Raw genomic sequence first — 27,602 nt, 5'->3', positions numbered from 1 at the left:
CATGATCAAACCTTTACTAATCTGACGTCTAATACCTCTATAAACTAAACTCCCTACTAAAATATTTATCTTTAAAAATCAAGTACAGTAGGAAAAACGAAGAATCGAAAAACCTAACTAACGAGTTAACTCTCTCTAGTGCTGAATGAAAAAGTACTTTCTACGATTTGTTGTGAATCTGCTGGTTGTTAGTTTTGTGGCATGTCCCCTCTTTTAGTATTATTTGAAAGGGTAAATAATCTTTCATTTATTTATTTATTTTAATAGCATTTATGAATGCCACCCCACTGATGATTTTATAAACTTATTATTTACATTTATTTACAAAATTTCTATACTGCAATCTTACCACTCTAGTGTTCAAAGCAGTTCATAGCAAGTTGTATACAACTTTTCTTAAAAATCACAACCATAAAATAAATTTCATTATGCATGAAATACATTTGCATACAATGGAGACAGTGCATGCAAATCTATCTCATGCATAGTGGATATCCTGAAAACCTGGCTTGTTTGTGGCTCTTGAGGACCAGAGTTGGCCACCCCTGTGCTAGCCCGTGTAGTCTCTCATCATAGGAGAGAAGTTCTATCCCTTTTACCATTATTGTTGTCCTCCTTTGCACTTTTCCTAGTTCTGCTATGTCTTTCTTGAGGTGGGGGGCGACCAAACCTGCACGCAATACTCAAGGTGTTACCATGGTTCGACACAAAGGCTAAATATGTTGTTCTATTCCCCGTTCCTTTTTGGATCATTCCTAACATTCTATTTGCTTTTTTGACTGCTGCTGCGCAATAAGGGGCGGATTTTCAAACAGTATGTGTGCCGGTACTTTTGTTCGCGCCACTGGCGCGAACAAAAGTACACCAGATTTTATAAGATACGCGTGTAGTCGCGTGTATCTTATAAAATCCGGGGTCGGCACGCGCAAGGGGGTGCACATTTGTGCAACCTGCACGCGCCGAGCCCAGCGCGGCCTGCCTGTTCCCTCCGAGGCTGCTCCGATTTCGGAGCGGCCTCGGAGGGAATTTTTTTTTGCCCTCCCCCCACCTTCCCCTCCCTAACCCACCCCCCCGGCCCTATCTAAACCCCCCCCCCTTACTTTTGTCGGCAGCCCCGCTCCGTCCTCCGGTCCCGGGGGCGTGGTCCGGAGGCCTCGACCACGCCCCCAGGCTGGCGCCACGCCCCCAGGCCCGCCCCCGAAACGCCGCGGCACGCCCCTGAAACGCCACGTCATTTCGGGAACGCCCCCGGACATGCCCCTTCCCTCCCCGTTTCGAAAGCCCCGGGACTTACGCGCGTCCCGGGGCTTTACACGTGCCGGCGGCCTATGCAAAATAGGCGCGCGAGGGCCCTGCGTGCGTAAATCCGGCAAGGGTTTTAAAATCCGCCCCTATGCCAAGGATTTAAACATATTTTCCACAAGGATACCAAGGTCCTTTTCCTGGGTAGTGACTCCTAATATAAAATCAGTATTGTGTACCTGTAGTTGAGATTATTTTTCCCTATGGGGTAGATTTTAAAAGAAGCGCGATCAGCCTACTTTTGCTTGCGCATCAGACTCAAGCAAAAAGTACGCTGGATTTTAGTGGATACGCGCGGAGCCGCGCGTATCCACTAAAATCCTGGATCGGCGCGCGCAAGGCTATCGATTTTGTATAGCCTGCGCGCGCCGAGCCGCGCTGCCTCCCCCCGTTCCCTCCAAGGCCGCTCCGAAATCGGAGCGGCCTTGGAGGGAACTTTCCTTTGCCCTCCCCTCACCTTCCCCTCCCTTCCCCTACCTAACCCACCCGCCCGGCCCTGTCTACACCCCCCCCTTACCTTTGTCGGGGGATTTACGCCTCCCGGAGGGAGACGTAAATCCCCGCGCGCCAGCGGGCCTGCTGTGCGCCGGGCCGCGACCTGGGGGTGGGTACGGAGGGCGCGGCCACGCCCCCGGGCCGTAGCCACGCCCCGTACCCGCCCCCAAAACGCTGCCGACACGCCCCCGGAACGCCGCGACGACCGGGCCCGCCCCCCGACACGCCCCCGACACGCCCCCCTCCGAGAACCCCGGGACTTACGCGAGTCCCGGGGCTCTGCGCGCGCCGGGAGGCCTATGTAAAATAGGCTTCCCGGCGCGCAGGGCCCTGCTCGCCTAAATCCGCCCGGTTTTGGGCGGATTTAGGCGAGCAGGGCTCTGAAAATCTACCCCTATGTGTGTTGGGGGTGGTAGGAAAGGGAAAAAATTTGGCTTCGTTTTCAATTTGTTTTTTTTTTTGGGGGAGAGGCTTTTTCTCAATGAACTTCATTTTGTATAATGTTTATTTTGTTTCTTTAGTTTAAAAAACTGACAAACTGACCCTCCCCCGCCCTCCCCCCAAAAAAAGAAATGGGACCTCCCATGCCCTCTACCCATCCCTCCCATCTGGAAAAATGCCAGGGCCAGGGTCCTTCCCCACCCCCACTTATCCAGTCCAGGGGGAGGATCCACAGACAAAGCCTAGATCAAGGTCGCCGTGACCTACCCTACACAAGGCCTAGGCTTGGGGGCCGGGTCCCAACACCTGGGTCTCAGCCCAGGATCAGGCCCAGACCTGGAGTTCAGGCCTCGGAGCTCTTTTTCGGCATCTTCTTTCTTTGGCTCTTATTTGCCAACTTATGCCGTCGATTGGGGTCATTGTGCTGGTAGTTAATGAACTCTGGCACATCCTCTCCAGCGGAGAGTGCCATTTTGATGTACGGCGGTTGAATAATAACCCTAATCAAATTTTAAAACCCTTAAATTAAGACACATATCTACTCCTTAATCAGTTTTAAAACTTTAGCAACTCAATAAAATTAAGATGCAGACAGAAGTCCAATAGAAAGTTGGGGGCTATCCAGACTTTTGCACCGAGTACCACATGTATGGTTATCTACCTATTGGTGAGAGGTTGTATGTGTGCACCCGATGCAAAGAGTTCCTGGCTCTCAGAGAATAAGTCTGATCGCTGGAAATCAGAATGGCAGACTTGGAGGAGCTGAGGCAGACAGAAAGGTATATAGAGGAGATTTTCAGGGACATAATAGAATGGGCCCAATTACAATCAAGAAGCCATTGCTGCTTTAGAGGAGCAAGGTTGCCCTGCAGAATAGAATACCATCACCTTAGTGTGGCAGGAAGTGATCCTGTAGCTATGGCCTGCCCTCTAGGTGAAGCTTTATCTTCTTGCACAGAAGATGTGTCTCCAGGGCCTCTATACCCAGGAGGAAAGGGTTATAGTTGGTTATTCGAGCATTAAAGAATGTAGGCAGCTGGATGAAAGGTGGTCTAATCAAACCGTGGGAAATACTTCTGGAGCCATGTTAGTCCCAGCACAATTAGGTGGACAGCTCGGGTGATGACGTGAAATGTTATCTGTTCCTTACGGAGCAGGCCAAGTGCATAAGGTAAGAAGAGCTGAGGCAAGGCTGGCCAGGCAAAGGATTCCCATAGATGGAGGAGATAATTAGTGGAGACTTCCTTGGAACAGTGGAAATGTGTAGATTATCTCTCAATTTCTTCATGATGAAGTTCCTGCCAGCACAGGAGTCCACTAGTACTAGGATGGTGAAGTCCTGCTTGTCCATGGTGACAGGGGCAGTTCTATAATGAGGCAGGGTGAGGCTGTGGCCTCAGGTGGCAGAATTTTGAGGCGGAAATAAATGCCCCCCCCAGCATCTGCCTCATGCTCTGCCCTCTGGTGTTTACACACATCCAAATACGGTGCACCAGCCATATTCTGCTGCTGCCTTGTGCCTTAGAGCCTGGTTAAATAAGGTGGTTCCCTTTGCTGGTTCCCCTCTTCAGCGGGGCTTGAGGCCAGTGCTGTGCAGCCTGCAGGGCTGCCTTCTATTCTGTGCCTAACTTTTGCGGTTCCCGCCTGTCTCCTGCCTCCACAGATCAAAGAAAAAGGTAAAGCTGCAAGCCCGAGCTTTGATTCCCGTGTCCCCTCTGCTGTTGCTTGATGGCCCGCAGAAGGGGAGGGGGATCTGGAGGAAAAAAAGCTGACTGCTGATGAATGTCAATTAGTGAGCCTCAGGTGGGGGCCGCAGGGTGGAATGGGACACCAGGCGCCACTTGCAAAGCCAATTTCGATGCAGCGGCGGGCAGTACACATAGACCAGAGACTTGGGCGATGGCTGACTAGAGCAAAGCAGGAGACCCGTGGAAGGCATAAGAAAGCAGACTGCAGGCTCTGCTCTTCTGTAGTAGCACTAGAGTGATAAACTCCTCCCGGAACCAAGTGATGTGTTTTGAAATTCCTGATTTTTATTTGGGGGCAGGGGGAGTATCCAGATACCACTCACTCCAACAGGATATGTAGAGTTAAGATGTCAAGACAGCACCAAATCGGATTACCATCTCTTTCCTTAATAAAGTTTATTACAGGCTGGAATCCCTTGCAGACCAGTCTGAGATTTCAGAGGTCTCTCACTCCCACCTTCCCCTAATCCCACTCAGTTGGTTACAGGAAGGATTTAACAGATGGGCCTAGCCTGGCCCTTGCAAAGCAACTATTTCACTTCAGGATGGGTAAAGAGGAGAGAAAGGACAAGGTGACAGGGGACAGGAGCTGCTTTCATCTGCAGTGGGAACATCAATTTACTGCCACTCCATGATCCCCCTAGCCCATGCACTCCAACCTTGTTTTCAATACCACCCCATTTCAATACTTTAAAATTCACATGTCCCCAGATATTGATCAAAACATACTAGCAGAAATCGCCTGCTTCTCTCCCCAAAGGCAGGGGAGTGTGTAAGTGTGCATGTATGTTAGCATGTGAGTGTGTTTGTAAGCATGTGAGACAGTGAGTATGTGTGTTTGTGAGATAATATGAAAGTGTGAGCATGTGAGTGTGAGGGAATGAGAATATGAGAGTGTGAGCGAGCTTGTGTGTGTGAGAGAATGAGCATGTGTGTGTTAGAAAGTGTGTGTATATCAGAGAGAGTAGGAAAATGTTTGTGTAATGCACCCCTCCTTTCCTCAGTAATCCAGGACAATTTCAGGGTGACTGGAAATCAAATGTTGCCACATATGGAAAGCTGGAAATTGTTTTTAATCCATATTAGTTTTAATTATTATTGAATGTTTATTTAATGTGAAGCTGTTTTTATTGGTTTTTGGGAACTTTTAAAAATTTGTTGTGACATTTTATTCTATTTGTCATATTTATTTATTTATTTATTTTACCATTATGACTGATGTTTTATATTTCCAGATTTTAAAATTTTATGGTGATATTTTTGATTTTCCATTGTTGCACTTCATACAGAGTCTGGCTTTTTGCAATTTCCACTTCAGTTTTTGTCTGCACGTTTCTGTTTATACTTTATGGTCACTCAATTCTGTGTTCTAGTATGTGATGGAATGAGGTATTCTTCTATTGTATAGTTTTTATGTAAGGATCTATATTGTAGGCATCATAGTGGATAATACTTTAAAATTGTTGGCTCAGTGTGCTGCAGTGTGCTGCAGCAGTCAAAAAAGCAAACAGAATGTTAGGAATTATTAGGAAAGGAATGGTTAATAGAACAGAAAATGTAATAATGCCTCTATATTGCTCCATGGTGAGACCGTACCTTGAATACCGTGTACAATTTTGGTCGCCGCATCTCAAAAAAGATATAGTTGCGATGGAGAAGGTACAGAGAAGGGCAACCAAAATGATAAAGGTGATGGAACAGCTCCCCTATGAGGAAAGGCTGAAGAGGTTAGGGCTATTCAGCTTGGAGAAGAGACGGCTGAGGGGGGATATGAAAGAGGTCTTTAAGATCATGAAAGGTCTTGAACGAGTAGATGTGACTCGGTTATTTACACTTTCAAATAATAGAAGGACTAGGGGGCATTCCATGAAGTTAGCAAGTAGCACATTTAAGACTAATCGGAGAAAATTCTTTTTCACTCAACGCGCAATAAAGCTCTGGAATTTGTTGCCAGAGGATGTGGTTAGTGCAATTAGTGTAGCTGGGTTCAAAAAAGGTTTGGATAAGTTCTTGGAGGAGAAGTCCATTCACGGCTATTAATCAAGTTTACTTAGGGAATAGCCACTACTATTAATTGCATCAGTAGCTTGGGATCTTCCTAGTGTTTGGGTAATTGCCAGGTTCTTGTGGCCTGGTTTGGCCTCTGTTGGAAACAGGATGCTGGGCTTGATGGACCCTTGGTCTGACCCAGCATGGCAATTTCTTATGTTCTTATGATCTATAACAATCTGTCTTGTTCCTTTTTCTTAATAGGGGATGTATTGGTATTTTAGGGTCTGGTGTAATATTTACATTGTTTCATTTTCATGGATAGGGTTCTTACTGTTTGAGTCCTGGCAATTAGTGCAGTCTTAGTATGGGAAGTTTACTATATTGTAATTGTAGTTCATTTTATTCATGGTTTTCTGAGGGCTAAGCCCAAACGATACACACTTTACAATAAGCCCAATACCCATGGGTTCCACGTGTCTTTTTTGCAGGATTCCTTATTGGCATCACAAAAATGCATGTGTATATAATACACATGTTGCTGTAAGTGATATTTTTACATTAGAATGTACTTTGAATGTTGTTTTTCATATAAAATATGTTATTAATGCATAATTTTTAATTGAATATGTTGGGTGCAAGGCTGTAAGGTTCACAGAGTGCTTTATACCCTTGCACTGACCCTGAGAGAGTGTGCCATGCATAGACTCTCACCATTCACTCATCTCCCACTTCCACAAGGGTGCAGATGCAGAGTAAGGTGGAAAGTAGATGGAAGAGTTCGGAGGAATTGTGGCAGGATTGCCAGCTTCCTAGAAATATCACTAATACTCTTATCTGCCACACCTCTGAGAACACTGAACCCCCTGCCTTCCCACTTTCCCAGCATTTCTAATCATTGAAAGGGTCAGACTCCAAAGGGGACTCCACCACCTTGCCATCTCAATGATTTTGATCTGTGTCTTATCACACCTTGTGGGGTGGGGGATAAGCACCATCTTCTCTCTTGCCTCAGGCAGTAGTTGGCCTTGAGTCATCCCTGCATGGTGATTGTCACCGGAAGAGTCAATCTGGAAACAGGTGTGGTGAAGCATAGGATCATCTCCCCACCAGATCTTAGGCTCGGAAATTTCCTGGCTTGACTGGACTTTGGATGAGCAGATGTCCTGTGCCTGCACAATACAGGCATCGGCCTAGTTGTCGGTGGTTGTCCTCAGAAACAAGGTGGCCATGGCCGAGCTGCATGGTTTCTTCTGAGCGAGCATAGGAGGATGAAGCAAGAACCAGTGGTGACGGTGGTCGCTGGAAGCGAGGAACCAGCATGATAGCCCTACAAGGGGGGTCAAACTTCCCTGGTCCGTTATTGCCAGTCAGGTCTATGAGCTCCTCCAGAGACTCTGGTAGTTCCTGAGTTTCCAGTTCATCCTTGATCCTGGAGGACAAGCCCTTCAGCAATATACTACAGAGGCAATCCTCCCTCCAGTTGAGTTCGGTTGCCAGGGTCTGAAACTCTATGGTGTACTCTACTAGAGGCCGGGTAGCCTGATGTATGTACAGAAAGTCAGAGCCCATAGTGGCCAGCTGGCCGGGCTCATCGAAGACGCTTTTGAAGGCAAAGGCAAAGTGCTGTAGCTCTGTGAGGAGAGGATCTGAGCACTCTCATAGAGGAGAGGCCCAGGCCAGGGCTTTGCCATTCAGGAGGGATATGAAGGTAGTCTTCACGGTATCATCTGGAAAGAGTGCAGCTTGAAGTGTGAAGTGCATATAACATTGGTTTAAAAATCCCTGGCATTGTTTAGGATCCCTGGCATATCGGGGAGGAGCCAGCAATTGCATGATGGGACGGCTCTGAGCGACAGGTGAGGGTGGCACAGCTGATGGCGGTACTGATGCAGCGGAAGCTGAGGCTGGGTCCAATTGGGTAATGAGTCACTTCATGGGCACTGCCAGGAGTGCCAGGCACCACTGCTGCTCTTGGAGCTTGTATGCCAAAACTGGAATAGCCTGGAGTAAGTGGCGTCCACTGAGTTCATGGCCTTGGCAATCTGTTGCAGGTGTGGAACCTTGGTTTGGAGTGGAGTTGGCAAAACCTGCAGGGAAAAGCCCTGCAGGTCCCCACCATCAGCTAGCAGGGCTGGCCGTGGCAGAGGCCCAACTGGAGCTTCTCCTAAACCAGCCCTCATTCCCCTTAGGTTGAGCCCTCGGGTGGCAGAGCTGGCAGGTCTTAGTCTGGACTGCTGCTGATGAGCTGGATGTCTGTGGAGATGGTCGAGTCACAGGCTAGGGTCTGGGGTAGGCTGGGTTCAGGCATAGTCGGAGGCAGGTTGACGTGGGCAACTTTCAGAAGTGGTCAAGAGTCAGGCAGTGGTCACTGGCAGGCTGAGTTCAGTGTAGACATGAGTCAGGCACTGGTCAGTGGCAGATGGAGTTCAAGCGGAGTCAAGTGTCAAGCAGGCTGAAGTCAGAACCAAAGATCCATCCAAGGAAAGGTGGGATGGATAGGCAGGCAGGGAGGTGAGGAGCAGCACAGGCGGGCAGGTGATGACATAAAAGATACTGAAGAACTAGGGACTGACCACAAGACAAGGAGCTGATGAAGAACTGAAGACTGACCACATGATGAAGACCAAGACCAGGGACTGAAGAGATGAAGACCAGGAACACAGGAACAAAGACCTGGAACACACTGAGGTAACTTGCTGAGGGACTCGGCTCCTGCCAATGTGCGCAGGAGCTCAATTATCGCCAGCCTTCGACCCACTCCTGGAAGCCCAGGAGAGACAGGGCCGACAACGTCAATGACGATGTCCTCCTCGTCTCCCATGGCAGGTGGGGCAGGAGAGGGGGGGGGGGGTTGGCAAAATAACTGGGGGGGGCTCATTAAATGGGGGTGGGAACTATAATGGGCTGAATGGGTTGGGGGGACATGCGGGGTGGCGGTGCATCCTCCCGTTCCTCCTCTGCCGATGTGTCTGAAAAGAGAAAAAGTGAAAGCGTTACTGTTGTCGCACATGCAAATATCCAGGAGGGAGAACTTAGCACATTTTAACAGGACGCTAACCTCTAGCATTACAGAGAGAATGACATTTACAAATGCACATGTGATCGGTGTGCCAAACGGCATTAAACATCCACATACTTTAACTATGCTGATGCTATTAAAGGCTCACCTTGGTGTTCCTCTGGAGGAGCAGATTCAGCAGCACTGGATGACTCATCTGTGGTGCTCTCTGAAAACAGAAATAGAAAAATTGTCACAGCTGCGCATGCAAAGATCCAGAATGGTACAAATGTTCAATTTCTTCATGGAATTAGTAAAGAAGACCTTGCCGCTTGCATGTCAACCATGACAATTGCTAACAGCACATACCTTCTGCTCTGTGGTGGGCCTGCAGGGCCCACAGGTACTCTGGCTCCTCCCTCCGGATGCGCCTTGCCTGCTTTTTCAATGCCTCAACCTGGCGGGAATACAATAGAAATAGGAAACACAACTTGAAATAAAATGTTTACTTTGCTTTTGAGGCAAAAAAAAAAGTTTCCCAGTACATACATGGATATGCTACACTGTGGATTCTCTGGTGTACATAGTTTTACTAGCAGGACATATAGAAATAGTTTCCCAGTACATACATGGATATACTACACTGTGGATTCTCTGGTGTACATAATTTTACTAAAGTTTGTATTCTTAAATGAGCTATGCGTTCTTATCTAAGCTTTTACTACAATCTGTAGCCTCAGGGATGCCTAATTCTAGACGCCGGAGGAAGGTGTCCGTATAGGCGTCCATGGACCCCCGGAGCTTCAGGACGCCTAGTAGACGCCGGAGGAAGGCCTGGCGTGGCTTCCAACTCTCCGGCGTCTGTAGAGGCGTCCATGTCTCCGCTGGACCCCCGAAGCCTCAGAGACGCCCAGAGATGGATGAACACATATCTCCTCCGGTATTGCTGCTGGGTTCTCCTGTTGGCTGGGTTCTCCTTGCTGCTGGGTTCTCCTGTTGGCCTCTCCAATCTGCCTTCTAGAATTCGCTTGCCGAGCATTTCTTATTCTGCTTCTCAACCGAATGAAAAAGATCGCCAAAGCCAATATATACATGTTGTCCATGACACTGTCCGGTCCGAAGCTGACTGAACACCACACTAATGCCAGGGTCAGGGTAGGTGGTAAATATGCTGGTTAAAGACGCGGTAAATATGCTGGTTAAAGACGCGATAATTTGGGCACTCGTTACTGTATCGGGGAAATAGCTAATCCGATCATTAACATACCATATACATGCGGCGGGCGCAAATGGATAAGCGTCTTTTTCGGTACGCGCTAAGGGCGCGTAAAAGCCGATACTGAATCACACGTCCGTCTTACACGCTCAAAACGTGCGTCTAAAGCGGGTTAAAAACCGCACAACCGCGGTCGCGCTTTACTGTATCGGCCCGTATGTGGGGGAAGTGGGTCCGGATGGCAATTTAAAGACACAGGTTGGGCAGGTAGACAAGGGGTAAGGGCCCAGACCTAACGTTTTTTAAAATTTAATTTCAAATCAATGAAACGAAATGAAATAAACCACAATCAAAATGAAAATAAAAATAACCCTCCTCAAAATGAAAAAAACAGAACAAAGCAAAAAGATTTTAAGCGCACCCTCCTAATCTCTTCTATATATCAAGGGATTGCTGGAATGGTGTTGGGAATTTTAACTCCTGTGTGTTCAGTTGGAATCCTTCTGACTTTCACAGCCTGTGGATGGGAAAAACAAATAGACAACTCTCTGTTGGGGAATTCCACATTCAACATCTTGAAGGAAGAAGAGCTTCACTGAACCAACTTTCTAGTGATCTATAATAGCCGTCAGGTGAACACAAAAGGATAGATGCCTTGATCTTTTTCAAACTTTTATTGAAGCAGAGACGTATTCGTAAAAACTGCCCGACTCAGGCCGAGTTTCGTAGCACAACAGCTGCTGCCTCAGGGGCTCAAACACTCCAAAGTATTGAATAAAATACAGTGGTCTAGTATCATCCAGAAAACAGTAATTGTATGCCAGCAATGCAAAAATAACTTGCGAGTTAGCGTCCAGGACGCAGTCTCTACTCGTGTCTACTCGGGCATTTTTTACGAATACGTCTCTGCTTCAATAAAAGGTTTGAAAAAGATCAAGGCATCTATCCTTTTGTGTTCACCCAACTTTCTAGTGATGCATTGAACTGGTCAAGGTCTGCTAAATTCAAAAACCGACTGCTCTTGTTAATCATATGCAAGAAGATAGTATATGCTTTCATTTTTGTTATTTTGTAATTTTATATATAATGCATTCTTATTTATTGGCTGTACCATGCTGAGAGTTTTTTTCTATACAAAACGTGTCATAAATAAACTGATAAAATCTATTGTGTATGTAAAAGAAGTTACATGCATGAGGTGACTCTGGGTGGTTCTGCTGTAATGCAGCACCCCCTTTCTTTGTTCTCTATGGGGTAGATTTTAAAAGGAGCGCACGCGGCGTACATGTGCATGCACTACCGGGTGCCCACACATGTACACCCGATTTTATAACTTGCGCGCGGAAGTTATAAAATCAGAGGTCGGCGCACGCAAGGGGGTGCACAATTGTGCACCTTGCTTGCGCCGTGCCGCGCTGCCTTCCCCCGTTCCCCCGTGCCCCTAACCTTCCCCCCCAGCCCTACTCTAACCCCTCCCCAAATTTGTATCTTACCATTTGCGCCTGCCTCTGGGCAGGCACAAGTTGCGTGTGCCAGCACCCTGCCAGCACGCAATCCTTCAACACAGCAGCAATGGCCACTGTGTTGGAGGCTTCTGGCCCCGCCCCGCCCCCAGACTGCCCCTTTAGTAAAGCCCTGGGACATACATGCGTTCCGGGGCTTTAGGCATGTCACCGGGCCTTTTAAAAATAGGCCCGGCGCGCGTAACATTTTGAAAATCCGGCCCTATATTTTTTGTTCTGGTTCTGTATTTTCTACAAATGTGTCCTCAATTCTCCACCACTGCATTTACTTTGAAAACGTTATGATTGCCTTAATGTTAATTCTCTGATTCTGTCCCGTATTAATACTGTATGTTAGAAGTTAGGGCATTGATCTTGGAGATCTGATGCCATCTAGTGTTGCAAGGATATATATCCAGCAGTTCTTTGATATTGTTATATGATGCATATTGAGAGTGCTTCTGTTACCTCTTTTATTTCAACAATTTTCAATTGTACTGTTTGTTCAATTTTGCACTAATATATCAATTGCTAAAGATTTCAGTGATTATTATCTTTCTTCTCTGTTTTGTCATTTCCACTTTTATCCTTGCCCTGGGAATTTCAGTTTTCTATAATATAGGAGGTTATAGGAGCCTGTACAGTAGTAGAAATCAAGCATACATGGAATAAATACAAAAGATCCTTAGTAGCAGAGGAAGGGAGAAGATCACAGTTCAAGTAAGCCTGGTGACAGCACAGTAGAAGGTAAAAATGGGCAGACTATATTTTCTATGTTATTGTGATGCCATAGTCAACCGGAGATGCAACCCCAAAGTCAAGAGTGGGTGGTGCACAGACAGGGCAAGCCTGGTGGGTTCTGACAAGAGCAGAAACAGATATCTTTTGCCTGCTTTGGCCACCTTCCCCTTGGGTTGAGCCCTTGGGTACTTGTGGCTGGCAGGACCTTGACGGGAAAATAGCAAACACAAAACACATACTAAGTCAGCTGTTGTGGTACATGTGGGCACCAATGATATAAGAAAATGTGGAAGCAGTGATGAGTATCGTATCCTTTCTTTGCTCGAAGTCCTGCTTTAATAAGCATCTCTTTTGTCTGAGTCCAAAGTTGTTGGATATCTTTGGCAGTAGATTGAGCTGCCGGGGACGACACTGATAACGGAAGTGGCAGTGGTGGTAGTGGTAGTCGTCCGTAGACAACTTCGAATGGTGTTGATCCAGTGGATGTTGCTGGATGAGAATTAATGGCAAATTCTGACCAGGGCAACAGTTCACTCCACTCATTCTGGCGAGTGTTCACGTAGGCACGAATGAACTGCTTGAGTGTCCAGTTTATCCTCTCTGTTTGCCCTTTGGATTGTGGATGGTATGCTGAGGTGAAGTCGAGAGAAATATCAAACTTCTTACATAGTGCCTTCCAGAAATTAGCTGTGAATTGGGCTCCACGATTGGAGACTATGTGCTTAGGCAAGCCATGCAGGCGGAAGATGTGCGTAATGAATAGTTTGGCGAGCTCCATGGCGGTGGGTAAGCCTGGGAGAGCCTGGGAGAACCGATCAATGGTTACCCAAATAGTGTTATTTCCTCCTGAAGATGGTAAGTCTACCATGAAGTCTGTGGCAATATGTGTCCATGGTTCTTCTGGCACTGGCAAAGGTTGGAGTAGACCCCATGGACGACCCGGTGGTGTCTTCTGTTTAACGCAGTTTGCGCAGGAAGCGATGTAGGAGAATGTGTCTTCCTTCATGGTGGGCCACCAATAAAAAGTTTGAAGCTTAGACAAGGTTCTACGTTGACCAGGGTGTCCTGAAAGTTTAGAGTCGTGGGCCCAAGCCAATAACATCTTTCTGAGGTTCTTGGGTACGATGGTTTTTCCTGCCAAAATAACCCTCTCTGGGTCAATGATGTGTTACGGTTCTTCTGGAATGTCCTCGGAGAGAAATGAGTGAGATAGAGCGTAAGCTCTGATATTCTTATCTCCAGGGCAGTACTTGAGCACAAAGTTGAATCTGTTGAAAAACAGACCATCTCGCTTGTCTATGATTCAGGCGCTGTGCGTGGCGGAGGTACTCCAGATTCTTATGGTCTGTGAAGACCGTTACTTGATGTTGCGCTCCTTCGAGCCAAGGGTGCCATTCTTCAAATGCCATCTTTATAGCCAGAAGCCCTTTATCTCCTATTCCGTAATTTTTCTATGCAGGCGAGAAGCGACGGGAGAAGAATGAACATGGTTGAGGAACTTTTGAATCACCAGCCTGGCTTAATATGGTCCCTACACCAATGTCTGAGGCATCGACCTCCACGATGAAAGGCTTGGTGGGGTCTGGGTGTCGAAGACACGGTTTGCTTGAAAAGGCATCTTTTAGTTTCTGGAATGCATCAATAGCCTCTGGAGACCAATTAGCAACATTGGCACCTTTCTTCGTCATAGCGGTAAGCGGCACTGTACGTGAAGAGTAGTTCTTGATAAAGGTCCTGTAATAGTTGGTAAAACCTAAGAAGCATCTGAGAGGTTTTTAACCCGTTGGGTTGCGCCCATTTCTTAATACTCTCCAGCTTCTGTGGATTCATTTGAAACTCTTGATTGGAAACGATGTAGCCTAAGAAAGGCACTGATTCCTTGTGAAATTCACATTTGGATAGCTTGGCGTAGAGATGGTTCTCACGGAGCCTCAACATCCTCCAGATGAGTGGTCATTTCTTGAGAGAATATCAAGATGTCATCGAAGTAAATAACAACACACTTATAGAAGAGATCCCGGAAAATGTCATTCATTAAATTTTGAAAGACAGCCGGGGCGTTGCATAGGCCGAAGACTACCTCCATCAGACATTTATCATGGCAGTCTGGACCCCATCTTGACAGTTCCAGTGAAGCCCAACTGAATTGAGGTATATGCTGCTGCAGCCATGGTAATCCCAGTACTATAGGGTGCATAGCCTTCTCTAAAACAAAGGAGATGGTCTCAGAATGGAGGGCACTGGTCCATAGACATACTGGTTCGGTGAGTAGGGTTACTTCACCCGGTAAGGGCTCTCCATGAATGGATGACAGAAGTAGTGGAAACTTCATAGTGGAAGTGGGGATCCGTAGGTGCTCCACTAATCATTGTAAAATGAAGTTGCCTCCTGCCCTAAAGTCCACTAGGGCAAGAGTCTGATACGCTAAGGGTCCGCAGATCAAGGATACGGGAAGAGAGAGTGGAGGAGAAGGAGTGGTGAAACCTAAGAAGAGTCCTCCTGCAGGTCTTAGGTCTGCCAGTTTCCCAGGACAGTCACCTTCAATGGCAATGGTGGGAGGCTGCACCATAGCCATTCCGGGGACACCGGAGAGATTGGCTTGTAGACGCTGCGGTAGCCATCTTTCCTAGGTAAGCAGGAGCCGTGAATAAGGTGAGGCAAATGTGGCAAAGCCGTCTAGCACCGACAAATACAACAGTTGGACCTTTAGATGATCTAGGGTTTAAAGGGACACTTAGGGAAGATAAGGCAATTGTGGAAAAATTAAATGATTTCTTTGCTTCAGTATTTACTGAAGAGGATGTTGGGGAGATACCTGTTCTGGTTTTCAAGGGTAATGATTCAGATGAACTGGTGGAAGATGTAGTAGGTCCCCCAGTGTTAATGATTGCAAGAACTACAACAGGTCTGGCACTTATCGCAAAGTCTGAAAATGTTATCACAATTTGTGCTAACTTAGCTCTTTGCATAGGTAATTAGCGCAAATTGTGATAAACTGTATATTAGCATAAAACACACCCCTTTTGCTATCGCATGCAATACTTATTGCATTTTGATAAATCCAGGCCTAAGTTTGTATCTGGAGGGTAAAGTGACTTGCCCAAGGTCACAGCAGGACTTGAACCTTGGTCTCCTGGTTCATAGCTCAATGAGTGGAGGCTGCTCCTCCACTCATTTTAAAGTAACTCGTTTAAAACAAATTGAAGAAAATTCTTTTTCACTTAGCACAAAGTTAAGCTCTGAATTCATTGCCAGAGGATGTGGTTACAGCAGTTAATGTAACTGGGTTTAAGAAAGGTTTGGATAAGTTCCTAAAGAAAAAAGCCATAAAGTGCTATTATTTAATAAGCAATAGTAACTTGAGATTTATTTAATGTTTGGGTATTTGCCAGGTACTTGTGACTTGGATTGGCCACTGTTGGAAACAGGATACTGGGCTTGATGGACCCTTGGTCTGATCCAGTATGGCAAATCTTATGTTCTTATGATATGAATGGTTGGTCACGATTTAATCTGTGAAAGAACAGGATATTTCTATGACTATTTCCCAGTTAAAAATAGTTAGTTGGTTGATCACTATGTATAAAATGTCATGCAGATAGTCTAATTTTTACTGGAAGGTGAGGTCACCTTTTGTAAAAAGCAATTATTTGTCCTGTAAAAAAGAATGTTGACTTATCTGCTTCTGATATGGCTAATTTTTGCCCTCTATCCCATTTATCGATAGTTGCCAAGATTTTGGAGAAATGGGTGTCATTGCAATTTGAGGATAACAATATTTTGGAGAAATTGTGGTAGTGAAACCCTGTTGGTGTCTCTTATGGACAATCTATTGAAAGAATGGATAAGGGACATTTGGTGGTATTCATACAACTAGATGTTGCTACTGCATTTGATTTAGTGGATCATGTTGTTTTACGTCAACGATTGAAGGCTATAGTATTTCCTCATTGCTGTTGCAATGGTTCATTTCTTTTTTTATCAGGATGTCAACAAAAAATAATGTTTGGGGGCGCAGGCTCTGGGTGGTGAGGTATGTCTTCAGGAACTCCCCAGGGATCTTCATTTTCATCCAGTTCATTTGTTTATCTACAGTCAACTGGGGGTTATTTTTCACATATGATTCACATAGTTCTTTCCCCACTCAGCAGTTTTGGGAATGCTTGGAGGCGGTGTAGACATGGCTAAGTGAAGTAAAATTGGTTTTAAATATCAAGAAGGTGGTGGCATTGTGGCTATGTAGGCACAATATTGATAAGATACAGGAGATAAAATCTGGTGATGTCACTATTCCCATTGTCTCAGAAACTCATAATTTGAATGTTTTAATTCTTGCTAGTTTTACAATGTAGCCTCATATCTGAATGGTTGCTAAGAAAGCCTTTTTAAAATCGAAGTTGATCTGCCAGTTGAAGTCAATATTATCTGTTGCTGATGTTCAAACAGTGGTGCAAGCTTAAGTAATAAGCAAGTTAGATTATTGCAATGCGTTATATCAGGGTTTGCCAAAGGTTTTGTTGTGGGTTTTAGAACTGGAGCAGAATGGAGCAGCATGTGTTGTATCTGGGATTGGATTGCCAGTATTTGAGAGGATATATTTTAAAGTTTTAACTTTACTTTTTAAAGCTGTTTGTTGAAGGATATCTTTTGTCGGAACTGGTAACTCCTTATTCATATGCGCATTCTCTCTGCTCTTATGATAAGCAGCTTCTTAATAATCCAAGTATGAAAATGTCATACCCAAGAAACTAGATCACAAACTTTTTTCATTGGTTATTGATGGTGTTTGTCTTTGTTTTGATTGTTTTATCATGTTTATTTTATATGTTACTTAATTTTATGTATGTTTTATTATAATTCACACTGATCAATTATTTGGATGTAGCAGATAAGTGCAATAAATAAATATATATAAATTTCTCTCTTTTGCTATATCACTGAGGGTAATAGTGCATATACTTTTTATTTACCATCTTCCTTGTGGCAATTATAGCAACCTTTTAAACTCAAGGGTTTAAATTCCTTCCAGAAAGAAAATTACTTTCTTAGGAAGCTCAGACTTTCAAATAGATATGATAATCCAGGAAGTGCATTTACAGAAAATAGATGCAAAGCTTATTAGAGACAAAATAACTTTTTCGAAGTGATATATCCTCCATAGAATGAGAAAAGAATTAGTTGATATTGGTATAGTTTCACTAAACATATTAAATTATTTTGGAAAACTAGATAGCAGGTAAACGAAAATTTCTTTTCTTTAAAAGTTTCCTAGATGTTACAAGAGTCTGTCCAGTCTGGCTATATGCTCCCAATAAAGACTCGGAGTCATTTTATGATGTGGATTTTCCCAAGGTGTTAGAAGTTTGATAGTTGTAGTTAGGGATATACATAAATGGCTTTAGTCATCCACAATTGTGAACATTTAAGATAAAGGGAACATTTCTGGTGCCTTAATATATAATCAAATTGTTCTGAATTTGGTAGACAGTTGGAGAATCCTGTACAAAATTATATATTCTTCTTGTGATTACATTAAACTTATTCTACAATTAATCGTATCTTTAGAGACAACTCCCTAAGAGACCAACTGATGTATGCTCACATTGGCAACAAGGATTCTACACTCCAGGCCAAATGGGGCTGGGGTTGCTGCAAAGGCAGTATTCATAGACCCGGGGGGGAGCCTTGGCCATCACTCAACAACACCTAGCAACCAGATGTAGGGACCATAATTATATGCTCCATGGGAGCTGTGAGGCATGATTTTGGACCGAGGATCTTCATTGCGATAGCTAGCTTATGTGAGGGAAAGGGATATAAAAACCGAGATAAAATATCCCAGGTAGTTGTAATTGAATACAAAGGGCTCAAGATCTCAGCTCTATTTCCAGCTCAGGAGAAACTTCTGAGTCACTTCCCCCAAAAGGAGATCTGGATTTTTTTCATTGTGTAATGATAATTTGAAGGTCTTGTAGTCAATTGTTTGGGATGCATTTAAAGCCACTATGAAAGGTAAATTAATACCTGCTGCTTATTTCAATACAAAGAATAAGATAGTTACTCAAAGACATATGGAAAATGTAATACATCAACTGGAATTATAACATAAAATCTAATGCCATGCAAGTGCTTAAAGAGCTAATGACAATCCGAGGTTAGTTTCAAGAACTATTAATAGATAAGATTGATTACTCATTGCTGCAAATGATAACCACTGTATTATGAAAGATGCAATAAAGCTAACAGATATTTAGCTTGTAGGTTTAAACAAAAGACCAGTCAGAGGTCCATTAAGGCTATCAAAGACAAATCTGTGTCTTGGAAATGAACCAATAAAATGAATAAATGCTTTATTAAGTTTTGCAAACATCCATGTTGCATAGCAAAATTCTATTAATTCTACTTCATTCTACTTCATCTCAGAATATCTTGAGAAAATTAATTTTCCACAACTGGTTAAGGCCAGATGTGAGAAATTCATCTTATTTCTTTTCATTAAACCCTTAGGACAATAAAACTTTTTAAAACATTTCAGCCCAACTTCATGAATTATTTAGAGCTTGATTCATTAAGTTTTTTCCCTCCATAGACACAGAATGGGAGAAAAGCCTTAGTGAATCAGGCCTGAAGGGGACTATCTGCTAAAAGATGTTAGCAGTAATGCTTGTGTTAAAAATGCATTAATACAGATTCTAGCTAATGTTCATCTACTAAGCATGATAACATATGCTCTTTACATGCAAATTAACATAACCATTGGTCCCCCAATGATAACATTAATGCACATGCAAATAAGCCAAAATAAAAGTAATGGCCTCATTAGGTATTAACTCGGGATGCAATATCTATCTTTGCTGTCAGACCAGTACACTCAGCCTATTAGACATAACTGCTTACAGCATGTAGCGAAGGCGGGCAGTACAGTGGTAGCTGCTGCTTTTGTTAGACAGAACAGAGGCTGTGAGACCCATAGGTATACTGTCTATAGTGAGCAGTGGTGCACAGGCATCACCAGCTTAGAAAAGGGGTATGTTGTGCACCATCAACCTGAAACACCAGCATCACCAAGTGAGTGCATTGCTGCAATCCTCTTGTCTGACAGCCCCCCTACTCTACACAACTTTTTCACCTCCAGCCTCATGGCCCCACCTCCACTGCCGGCCTGGCACCAGTTGCTTCCATCGGCCACCTGCTGATCTCATCACTAAAGGCCCTAATATCAAATGTTAGCGCATCATCAAGAGCAACATGTTGGACCTTTGTGGTTGATGTCAGGCGCTGCTGGAGCAAGCAGGTCAGCCCATCAGCAGCTCTGAAGTAGAGCAGATTCTTCTCTACTTATGTATGCTGGTTTTTTTTTTTCCATGATGATGCTGGAACCAATCAGCTGGCAACGCTGCAGCAGGCACAGAGGATTTAATCTATACCTCTGCCTTGTGCTTAGCGGCCCCGAGCTTGCCACTGCTCTCCGCTATAAGTGCTGAAGCAGCAGTCACACTGGCAATACTGCTGCAGCCTACCTGTCACCAGTTGCTGAACACCTTTCATTATCTCAGCCTGAAGTTAGATTGCACCATGACATAGTGAATAATGTTGCTTAAAAGCAGCCATAAGAATATGTATATGTAAGTGCAGTTTTCTAGGGGGGAGAGGGAACAGGTAGACTATCTGAGCAGGAGTCTCTCTCTCTCTCTCAGTCACTCAGTTTCACCCTCTCCTTCCCCAGCATTTCAATCCTTAGGTTTGAGCAGGCTAGGGAGAATTTTTTGTTGATCTGGTTCAGCCTGAGGACAAACCTGATGGGGGAGGGGGAAGGGAGGATGGGGAGAGAGATATTAGCACTGTGGTGGGAGAGGAGGTAGGGAACACACCTACATTATCTGGCTAAATTTTATCAGGATGATGAGATATTTGGCTAAAGTTTAGCTGGTTAAGTGCCCAAAACATTCAACGGCCTGCATTAAGTCAGATAACTTGTGAGTTCTCTGGCTAAATGCCTCTGAATATGGACCTCCTAGTTTTCAATATCTCTGGCATTTATATAGCTAACTTTTAGGCAGATAAAAGTCATTATCTGGCAAAAAATTAGCCAAATAAGTTTTGGGCATTTTGGGGGCACTCTGGAGTGGGGACAAGTTGGCCGGGAAACCTGTCCAGCTAACTCCGATATTAGGAGTTAGCAGAATAATTTTTTCAGCTGACTATAGCCATCCCCCAGAACAGGTCTATAGTTATCTGGCAACGAGTTCCGGATTCCATTAGACTTAATCATCTGTATTCAAAATAATAAAATAAATAGTGATACATGGGCCAGTGGCCAGATTGCCTGACCCCCCCCCCCCCCCAGTCAATATGTCATAAACGGTTCCTGCCGGGCTGTGCCCTCCCTGGCCCCATAACCCCTCCAAGTGCATTTAAAAAATAAATCTGGTAGGGAACTGCTGGGGAGCCTTCCACTCCCTTCCTGGTTCAGCAAATTGTGCAAGAAATGCCCCCTCATCAGCCTTCCACCCCCATCTCTAATCTTCCCACCCATCTGGCACCTTCAGAAAGCCCTTTCTGCTGCAGGCTTTGTGGTACACCTATGAGGGTCTGTATGAATGAGGGTGCCTGTGTGTGTATGAGCCGGTGAGTATATAGAAGAGTGAGTGTGTGTGTGCCTGTGTATATACATGAGAGGGTGCATGTGGGAGAGGGTGCCTGTGGGTGTGTATGAGAGAGTGCCTGTGTGCAGGGGTGGGGGTAAGAGAGAGGAAGCATGTGTGCATGGATGAGGCAGGAATCATATGTGATTTTGTGCTCCTTCTAATATTATGTTTATGTTAATAATTTAACTTTTATTAATGTTATTTAGCTTTTTGCTTTGTTTAAAATTATTTCATTATTGATGTTTAAATGTATTAGACTAAGGAATTTTACTTCCTGCTCATTCTGTTTCATTGTAAACCGGTTTGATATGCATTTTATGCAGGAAAATCGGTATAAAAAAACTTAAAATAAATAAATAAATAAATAAATGTGAGAGATAGAGGACGCATGTGTGTGTATGTGTGAGAGACGGAGGAAACGTGTGTGTCTGCCTCTTTCACTCACACTCTGTGTGTGTGTGTGCGTGCGCGCGCACATGCGTACCCCCAGTTCATGACAATCTTAGGGTGACAGGTATGGGGAGTGGGGTTTGTTTTTTTTTTTAATCCTTATTAGTTTTAATTACTGGGTGTTATTTGATATCTGCTGTTTTGAAATATGTTATCAATGTTTAGTAAATTTTAAACATTTTGTACAGAAGCTTATAATTATTGAATATTATTCATCAACTGTTCCGAAATGTATATTTTTAGTATGATTTTACTATTATGATTGATTTATATTTGATTGTATTGTTTTGAGGAATAGTGATTATCTGCTTTTCCATTGTTGCACTGCATACAGAATCTAGCTTGTGGCTTCCAGTTCAGTTTTTGTCTGCATGTGTGAGGAAGAGAGAGAAATAGTGGAAGTGTGGGTGTGCGTGTGTGTTAGCGGTTGAGAGAGACACAGAGGAAGCATGTGTGTGAGAGAGAGAGAGAGAGAGATAGAAGAAGCATGCTGTGTGTGAGAGAGATACAGAGAAAGTGTGTGTGGGTGTATCTCTCACACATACACATGCTCCCTCTGTCTCTGAGGGAGCATAGCGGGCCGGATTTTCAAAAGGCCCAGCAATGTGCGTAAAGCCCCGGGGCTTGCAAAAAGGGGCGGCCCCTTGCGAGCGCCGGTTTGAAAATCTACCCCCTTGTGTGTATGTGTGTGCATGCATGTGTGCCCCCAGTCTTCAACAATTTAAGGATGACAGATATGGAGAGTGGGAGATTTTTAAAATCCTTATTAGTTTTAATTATTGGGTGTTATTTGATGTGTCTGCTGTTTTGAAATATGTTTTCGGTTTAGGAAATTTTGAAATGATATATTGGTGGTGGTGCCAAAGAAGTATCTGCCCTAGGTGCCAAATACGCTAGGTACGCCTCGGACTGGCATTATGGGGCAATTTAAAAATTGACTATAATTGCATCAGAAGAGCCAAAGAGATACACCATACTTGATTCTTAAACCAGTGCTGCTAGTTTCATATCGAGGGCTCTCACCAGTTCTGCTCTTCTTGGTGATGAGCACCTTATTCTTATGAAATGATTTAATTCATTATGCCTCTCCATCGGATAGAAAACAAAACAAAATAAATTGTACATAGTACATACAATAACTTAACATTAAAAATTACATTTCTATCAGCCTTGGCAGAGTTTAAGAATTGATTGTAAATGATTGTAAATATTTCTTCCCTTAACCTAAGACTTGGGTGTAACCTGCACAGAGCAGCAGTTGCTACCTTTAATAGAAACATGGGAGTAACCAGCATGGAGCAGCAGTTATTACCATAAGAAACTTGCCTGGCAGTCTGGATAGACAATTTGGTCTTTTTCTGCCATCATTACTATGTTACTATATTAATACTTATCTATAAATATTGCACATGAGTTTTTGAAACCAAATAGATCCCTGCAGATGTCACCTCTGACACATTATTCACATCTGAAAACAGGACCTAGCTTAAGTATGTTTTTTGAATACTACTTATGTAACCCCTAGGCTAGTGTCCCAAAGACCACACCTCAAATAAGGGTTTATAGTTATTAAAGTCCTGTCTTGATGTTATTCCAATCTGAATTCCAAGATTCCCTGGCGGAGGGAAGAGATTACCTCCTAGGTCCTGGGCATGGTTCAACGGTCCATTCAACTTTAAAGTCTCTTTACCCTTTCATGTTCAATGAATGGGATTGCTCTGAACACCATGAAGAAAATAAATAGACATGACGGGGCCGTGATTTACTAAATCAATAATTGAAAAATGCAAGTTCCTAAGAGAGCAGAATGTAGATGGCGTAAGGAGAAAACATCTGTAACTGCTGCTGTCTTTAAAGCTGCTAGGCAAGATTATCGATCGGCATTTAATTGAAGTAAAAGAGAATACTTTACCTAACAACTTAATAACGGATTAACTAGGCCATCACAACTGCTCTCCATTGAATGTTGTAACTACAAGACCCCTGAAGAGAGGTCAGATTCACCTGATTTGTCAAATATGAGCAGACCACTTTCAGTCCAGGATTAATTCCTTACTGCAGTTAATGTTATCTGTGTTCCCATTTGTGTTTTGGAGGGCCATGTGGTCTGTACTTTAGTCCTTTTTGACTTCAGAGGTGGAAAAGATACTTCACAGTTAATGAAAATCCCATTGCTTTTTAGACCCTTATCCAGTCCCAGTTTTTATCAGCAGAAAGGACCTTTTATTGGACATCTTAACCAGTATAGTAAATTGCTCTTTGACTGATGGCGTCTTTCCAGGTCCACTAAAAAAAGCACTTGAAGGTCCAGTTATTAAACGAGGAGCTTCACAAATCGATCAGTGTTCAAGCTACAGACCAATTTTCCAACTTGCCTACCTTTACAAAGATAATTGAACAGTCTGTACTAATTCAGTTAACAGATTTCTTAGAACAACTTAATATATTTAGTCCTGGGATAACAGAGGGCTGCTCAAGCCCCTCCCCTCTTGTTCTGTCCCATAACCATTGCTACCTGTGGAAAAAGGAGGAGGGAGGATGGGACTGGAGAGACACAGCAGAACAGAAAACAAGTGATCTGCTCCCTTTCTCCTTGCATGCTGCCTTGCTTTAGGTTTAGGGTAACTGAGGTTAGCGGACACTGCCTGGTTAAAATTAACTTTTCTCTGAATCCCTTCCTCTCCTGTTCCCTGCAGATTCTTGGAAGGGAGGGGCTGAAGTAGCAAACAGAAGAACTGATTTGGGCTGTCTGAGATTTGGAATGCTGGCCAATAGACTCCAAGCACAAACCCTGTGTGTGCTCATGGCTAGTGAAGCCCCTGAAGCTAGTAGTATATAAGTGAGTTTACAAAAGGTTTAGACAAGTTTTTGTAGGCCAGGGCCATAAATAATTAGTAGACAGACTTTTTGGGGAGAGTAACATGAAACACACATTCCTATTGGGATTTGTCACATACTTCCAAGCAAGCTGGACTGGCAGTGGCTACTGGCATAGTCAGGATGCTGGGCTCAATGAACCACTAGTCTGACACTGCATGGCCCTTCTTACGAAGCTGATGGGGGATCTGGAGGTTTCCTTTCTTTCTAAAGAAGGCTGGCTGGCTCCTTCATCTTAGCCTGTTTCACATTTTGTCACATAGCGACTGCAGAAACTTTGCAACAAGAGTGTCTCTCGATGACTGAGTGCCAGGGCAGTGCCAAGGGGGCGTATAGCCTGACTCTCACGCGGCAACAAGCATAGGCAGTGGAATGGGATGGGCCACTGAAGCCATGCATGGGTGCCCCCAAACCAAAGTTTTTGCCCTACACAGCATCAGCAATTAGGTATCTTGGGTGGGGGCAGGGGAAGAGTCAGAGATTGATTTGTTTGCTCCCTCGAACCGAAAAAGTGTTCTGCTGCCCCTGGCAACAGGCAACACTTGTCTAATAGCAATAGTGCCCGCCAAGTCAAGAGTTAAAGTTTGGGGGGGGGGGGGGGGCGGTTTTGTTTGATTTTTTAATTACAGGTGTGGGTGTTTGACACTGAGCCACACCTTTAGAGTCAGTCAGACAGGAAACGGCAAAAAAAAAAGCAGCTGCTGAAACCGTATTCGGCATTTTGTTACGTAAACATTACACCCACCTAGGGAGGGAGCTGCCTGCATCATTGTCAGCTCTGCGTGTCCGGAAGTGTCTGTGCTCCCGGGCCCGGGAGATTCCTGTGCACTTTAACCCAGTGCCTGCTTTCTCTGACGCTCTCGCCCCGCGGCTCTCCCGCCTGGGCATAGATCCATGCTGGGGGGGGGGCGGGGGGGACGACAACAAGAGTTTACTAACGCACTTCGCCCCTTGTTACTCATCGAAGAGTAGCGTCCTGTGTCTCTTTGCATGGGAGATTGTAAAAACCGACGCATGCTGTTTCCCCCCTTGTTTCGCCTGAGATAGTCCGATTTTTGGACCACGTTGCAAGGCAGGGCTTAAGGTGGATATTTACGGGGTTGCGGGGAGAGAGGATGCAGAAGAGGAGACGAATCTATTTTTTTTTTTCGGGTAGAGGATTTCCAGATGGCTAAAATGCAGACGGAGATCTTGAAAATATATATAGAGCCATACCATCTTCCCCACCCGTCTCCTGGTGCTTAGATCAGCGGGCTACCAACCCGGGTTCAAATCCCACTGTCCCTCCTTGTGACCTTCGGCAAGTCACTTTACCCTCTGTAGCCTCAGGTACAAAATTTGATTGTAAACCCTTTGGGGGATAGGGAAATGCCTATTATACTTGAATGTAATCAGCTTTGAAGTGCCGAAAAGTGGAATATAAAATAAAAATAAGCTCTAGCCCCAAATTTTTTTTATGCTTATATTTTGTAGTTTATGAAACCTTTCGTTTAGGACCCAAACTTGGCCTGAAGCTTATGTTACTCAGATTATAAACAACTTTCCCTGACACTGCAACATGTCTGCTGACCCTCTGCATCCCCTTCCCCTCCTTGGTCTAGGCTGCAGCTGCTAATGGCACAAGCAGACACCCTCTTCAAGGAGGAGGGTGTGGTGTAACAGATTGGTGGGATATAGAGAGGTCAATATAGAAAGCAGTTTGTCCAGCTAAGTGCTGGACTTAACTAGATAAACCGCGGGATTTAAAATCCCATCGGTCTGACCATCTCAGACTTGGCAATCTAATTTTTTTATCTAACTAAAATGTTAGCCAGATAAGTCTAGAGCAGGCCCAGCTATCAGGTTAAATTTGCCTGATAAATGCTGATTTTTAGCCAACTTGTTATGAATGTCCTCATGCAGACTGCTATCTCTCAACCAGGCCATCTGGTATGCCTTGATGGCTGCTGCAGAGGATTTCACTGTGAATGACTTATATACCAGATGAGATGGTATTTGTCACTCACATCCAGAACAGCCTGCCGAATTTATGCAGATGATATACTATTCCTGTTAACCTATTGAAGATTCATGTCTTCTTGAGATATCAAAAAAGGTGTCCATGACATCCATTAAATCTTGGCTTGGTGAAAATAGGCTATCAATTTATCCAAAATTGAATCGGTACTTTTGCAACACCACGATACTATTCCAGGACCTACATCTGTTACAATTAATGGGGGTTACAATGAAATTGAGTTTCTCATACACAAAACCTTGGTGTCATTATTGATTCAAACACTATCTTTTATTCCTCAAATTAAGGCTGTGGTAAAATCAGGATTTTATAAATTTCGATTGTTACGCCCACTCAAACCTTTGCTACATGCATGTGATTTTCTCACTGTTGTTCAGTTTATGATTATATGCCCATTCGTGATTACTGTAGTGGGTTATACCTAGGCCTTCCCTTGTCTGTCATCAAGCTGCTCCCAACTTTTACAGAATGCGGTAGCTCACCTGGTTTCTGGTCTTAACCATGCATGATCACATATCTCCTGTTCTGGCGGCTCTTCATTGATTCCCTGTTCAGTCGAGGATCAATTATAAAATTACCAGCTTTAGTGCAACATTTTTACAACCGCCTCACCATCCCCTGGATCTCTCTGCTATGTTGAAGCCTTATTGCCTGCAAGAACCTTAAAATTCTGTCAAAAGCATTTATCGGGGGTTCCATCGGTACATCAAGTGTGACTTATTGAATTCTGTAAACACGCTTTCTCTGTTGCTGCGTCACACTACTGGAATAATTTACCAGAGAAACTATACTTAACTCAGTGTTCCAAATTGTTTAGAAAACAATTAAAAACCTTTTTCATTCAGGCTTATTCTTAAATACCAATAGCCTTTTTTGACATTAATTAATGACACTTTTTTAATTGGTAAATTGAACAATTGAGAATTTTAATACTTACACTTTAAATATAGGTGCTGTTTTAATTGTATTTGCATTTCTGCTTTGTTTTTATCAGTTTCAATTGCTTGATTTTAAGTGTCTGTTCTTATTTATGTATGATCCTTTGGGAGCCACTTAGGGTCTTTTACATAAGCGGTATAGAAATAAAGAATAACATAATATAACATACTGTACCATACCATGTCTAGAGACTCTCCCAGAGGCTTCAGTTCGTCTATGCAGTTGTGAAAGTATTG

General features: G+C 44.0%; 1 long non-coding RNA gene across 1 annotated transcript; it reads right to left on the bottom strand.

The window, feature by feature from the left end:
- Positions 1–6,115: 6,115 nt before the first annotated feature.
- On the bottom strand, positions 6,116–25,252 carry LOC115081399. Its single transcript, XR_003853790.1, has 4 exons — positions 25,156–25,252; positions 9,346–9,433; positions 9,146–9,205; positions 6,116–8,947 (listed from the first exon to the last, which is right to left on the bottom strand). It is a non-coding gene; the product is annotated as an uncharacterized LOC115081399 (long non-coding RNA).
- Between the last annotated feature and the right edge of the window lie 2,350 nt (positions 25,253–27,602).

The sequence above is a fragment of the Rhinatrema bivittatum genome, chromosome 1 (assembly GCF_901001135.1).
Source record: "Rhinatrema bivittatum chromosome 1, aRhiBiv1.1, whole genome shotgun sequence".
Taxonomy (NCBI): Eukaryota; Metazoa; Chordata; class Amphibia; order Gymnophiona; family Rhinatrematidae; genus Rhinatrema; species Rhinatrema bivittatum.
The sequence above is the reverse complement of the archived record's forward strand: the minus strand, read 5'-3'. Positions and strand labels throughout refer to the sequence as shown.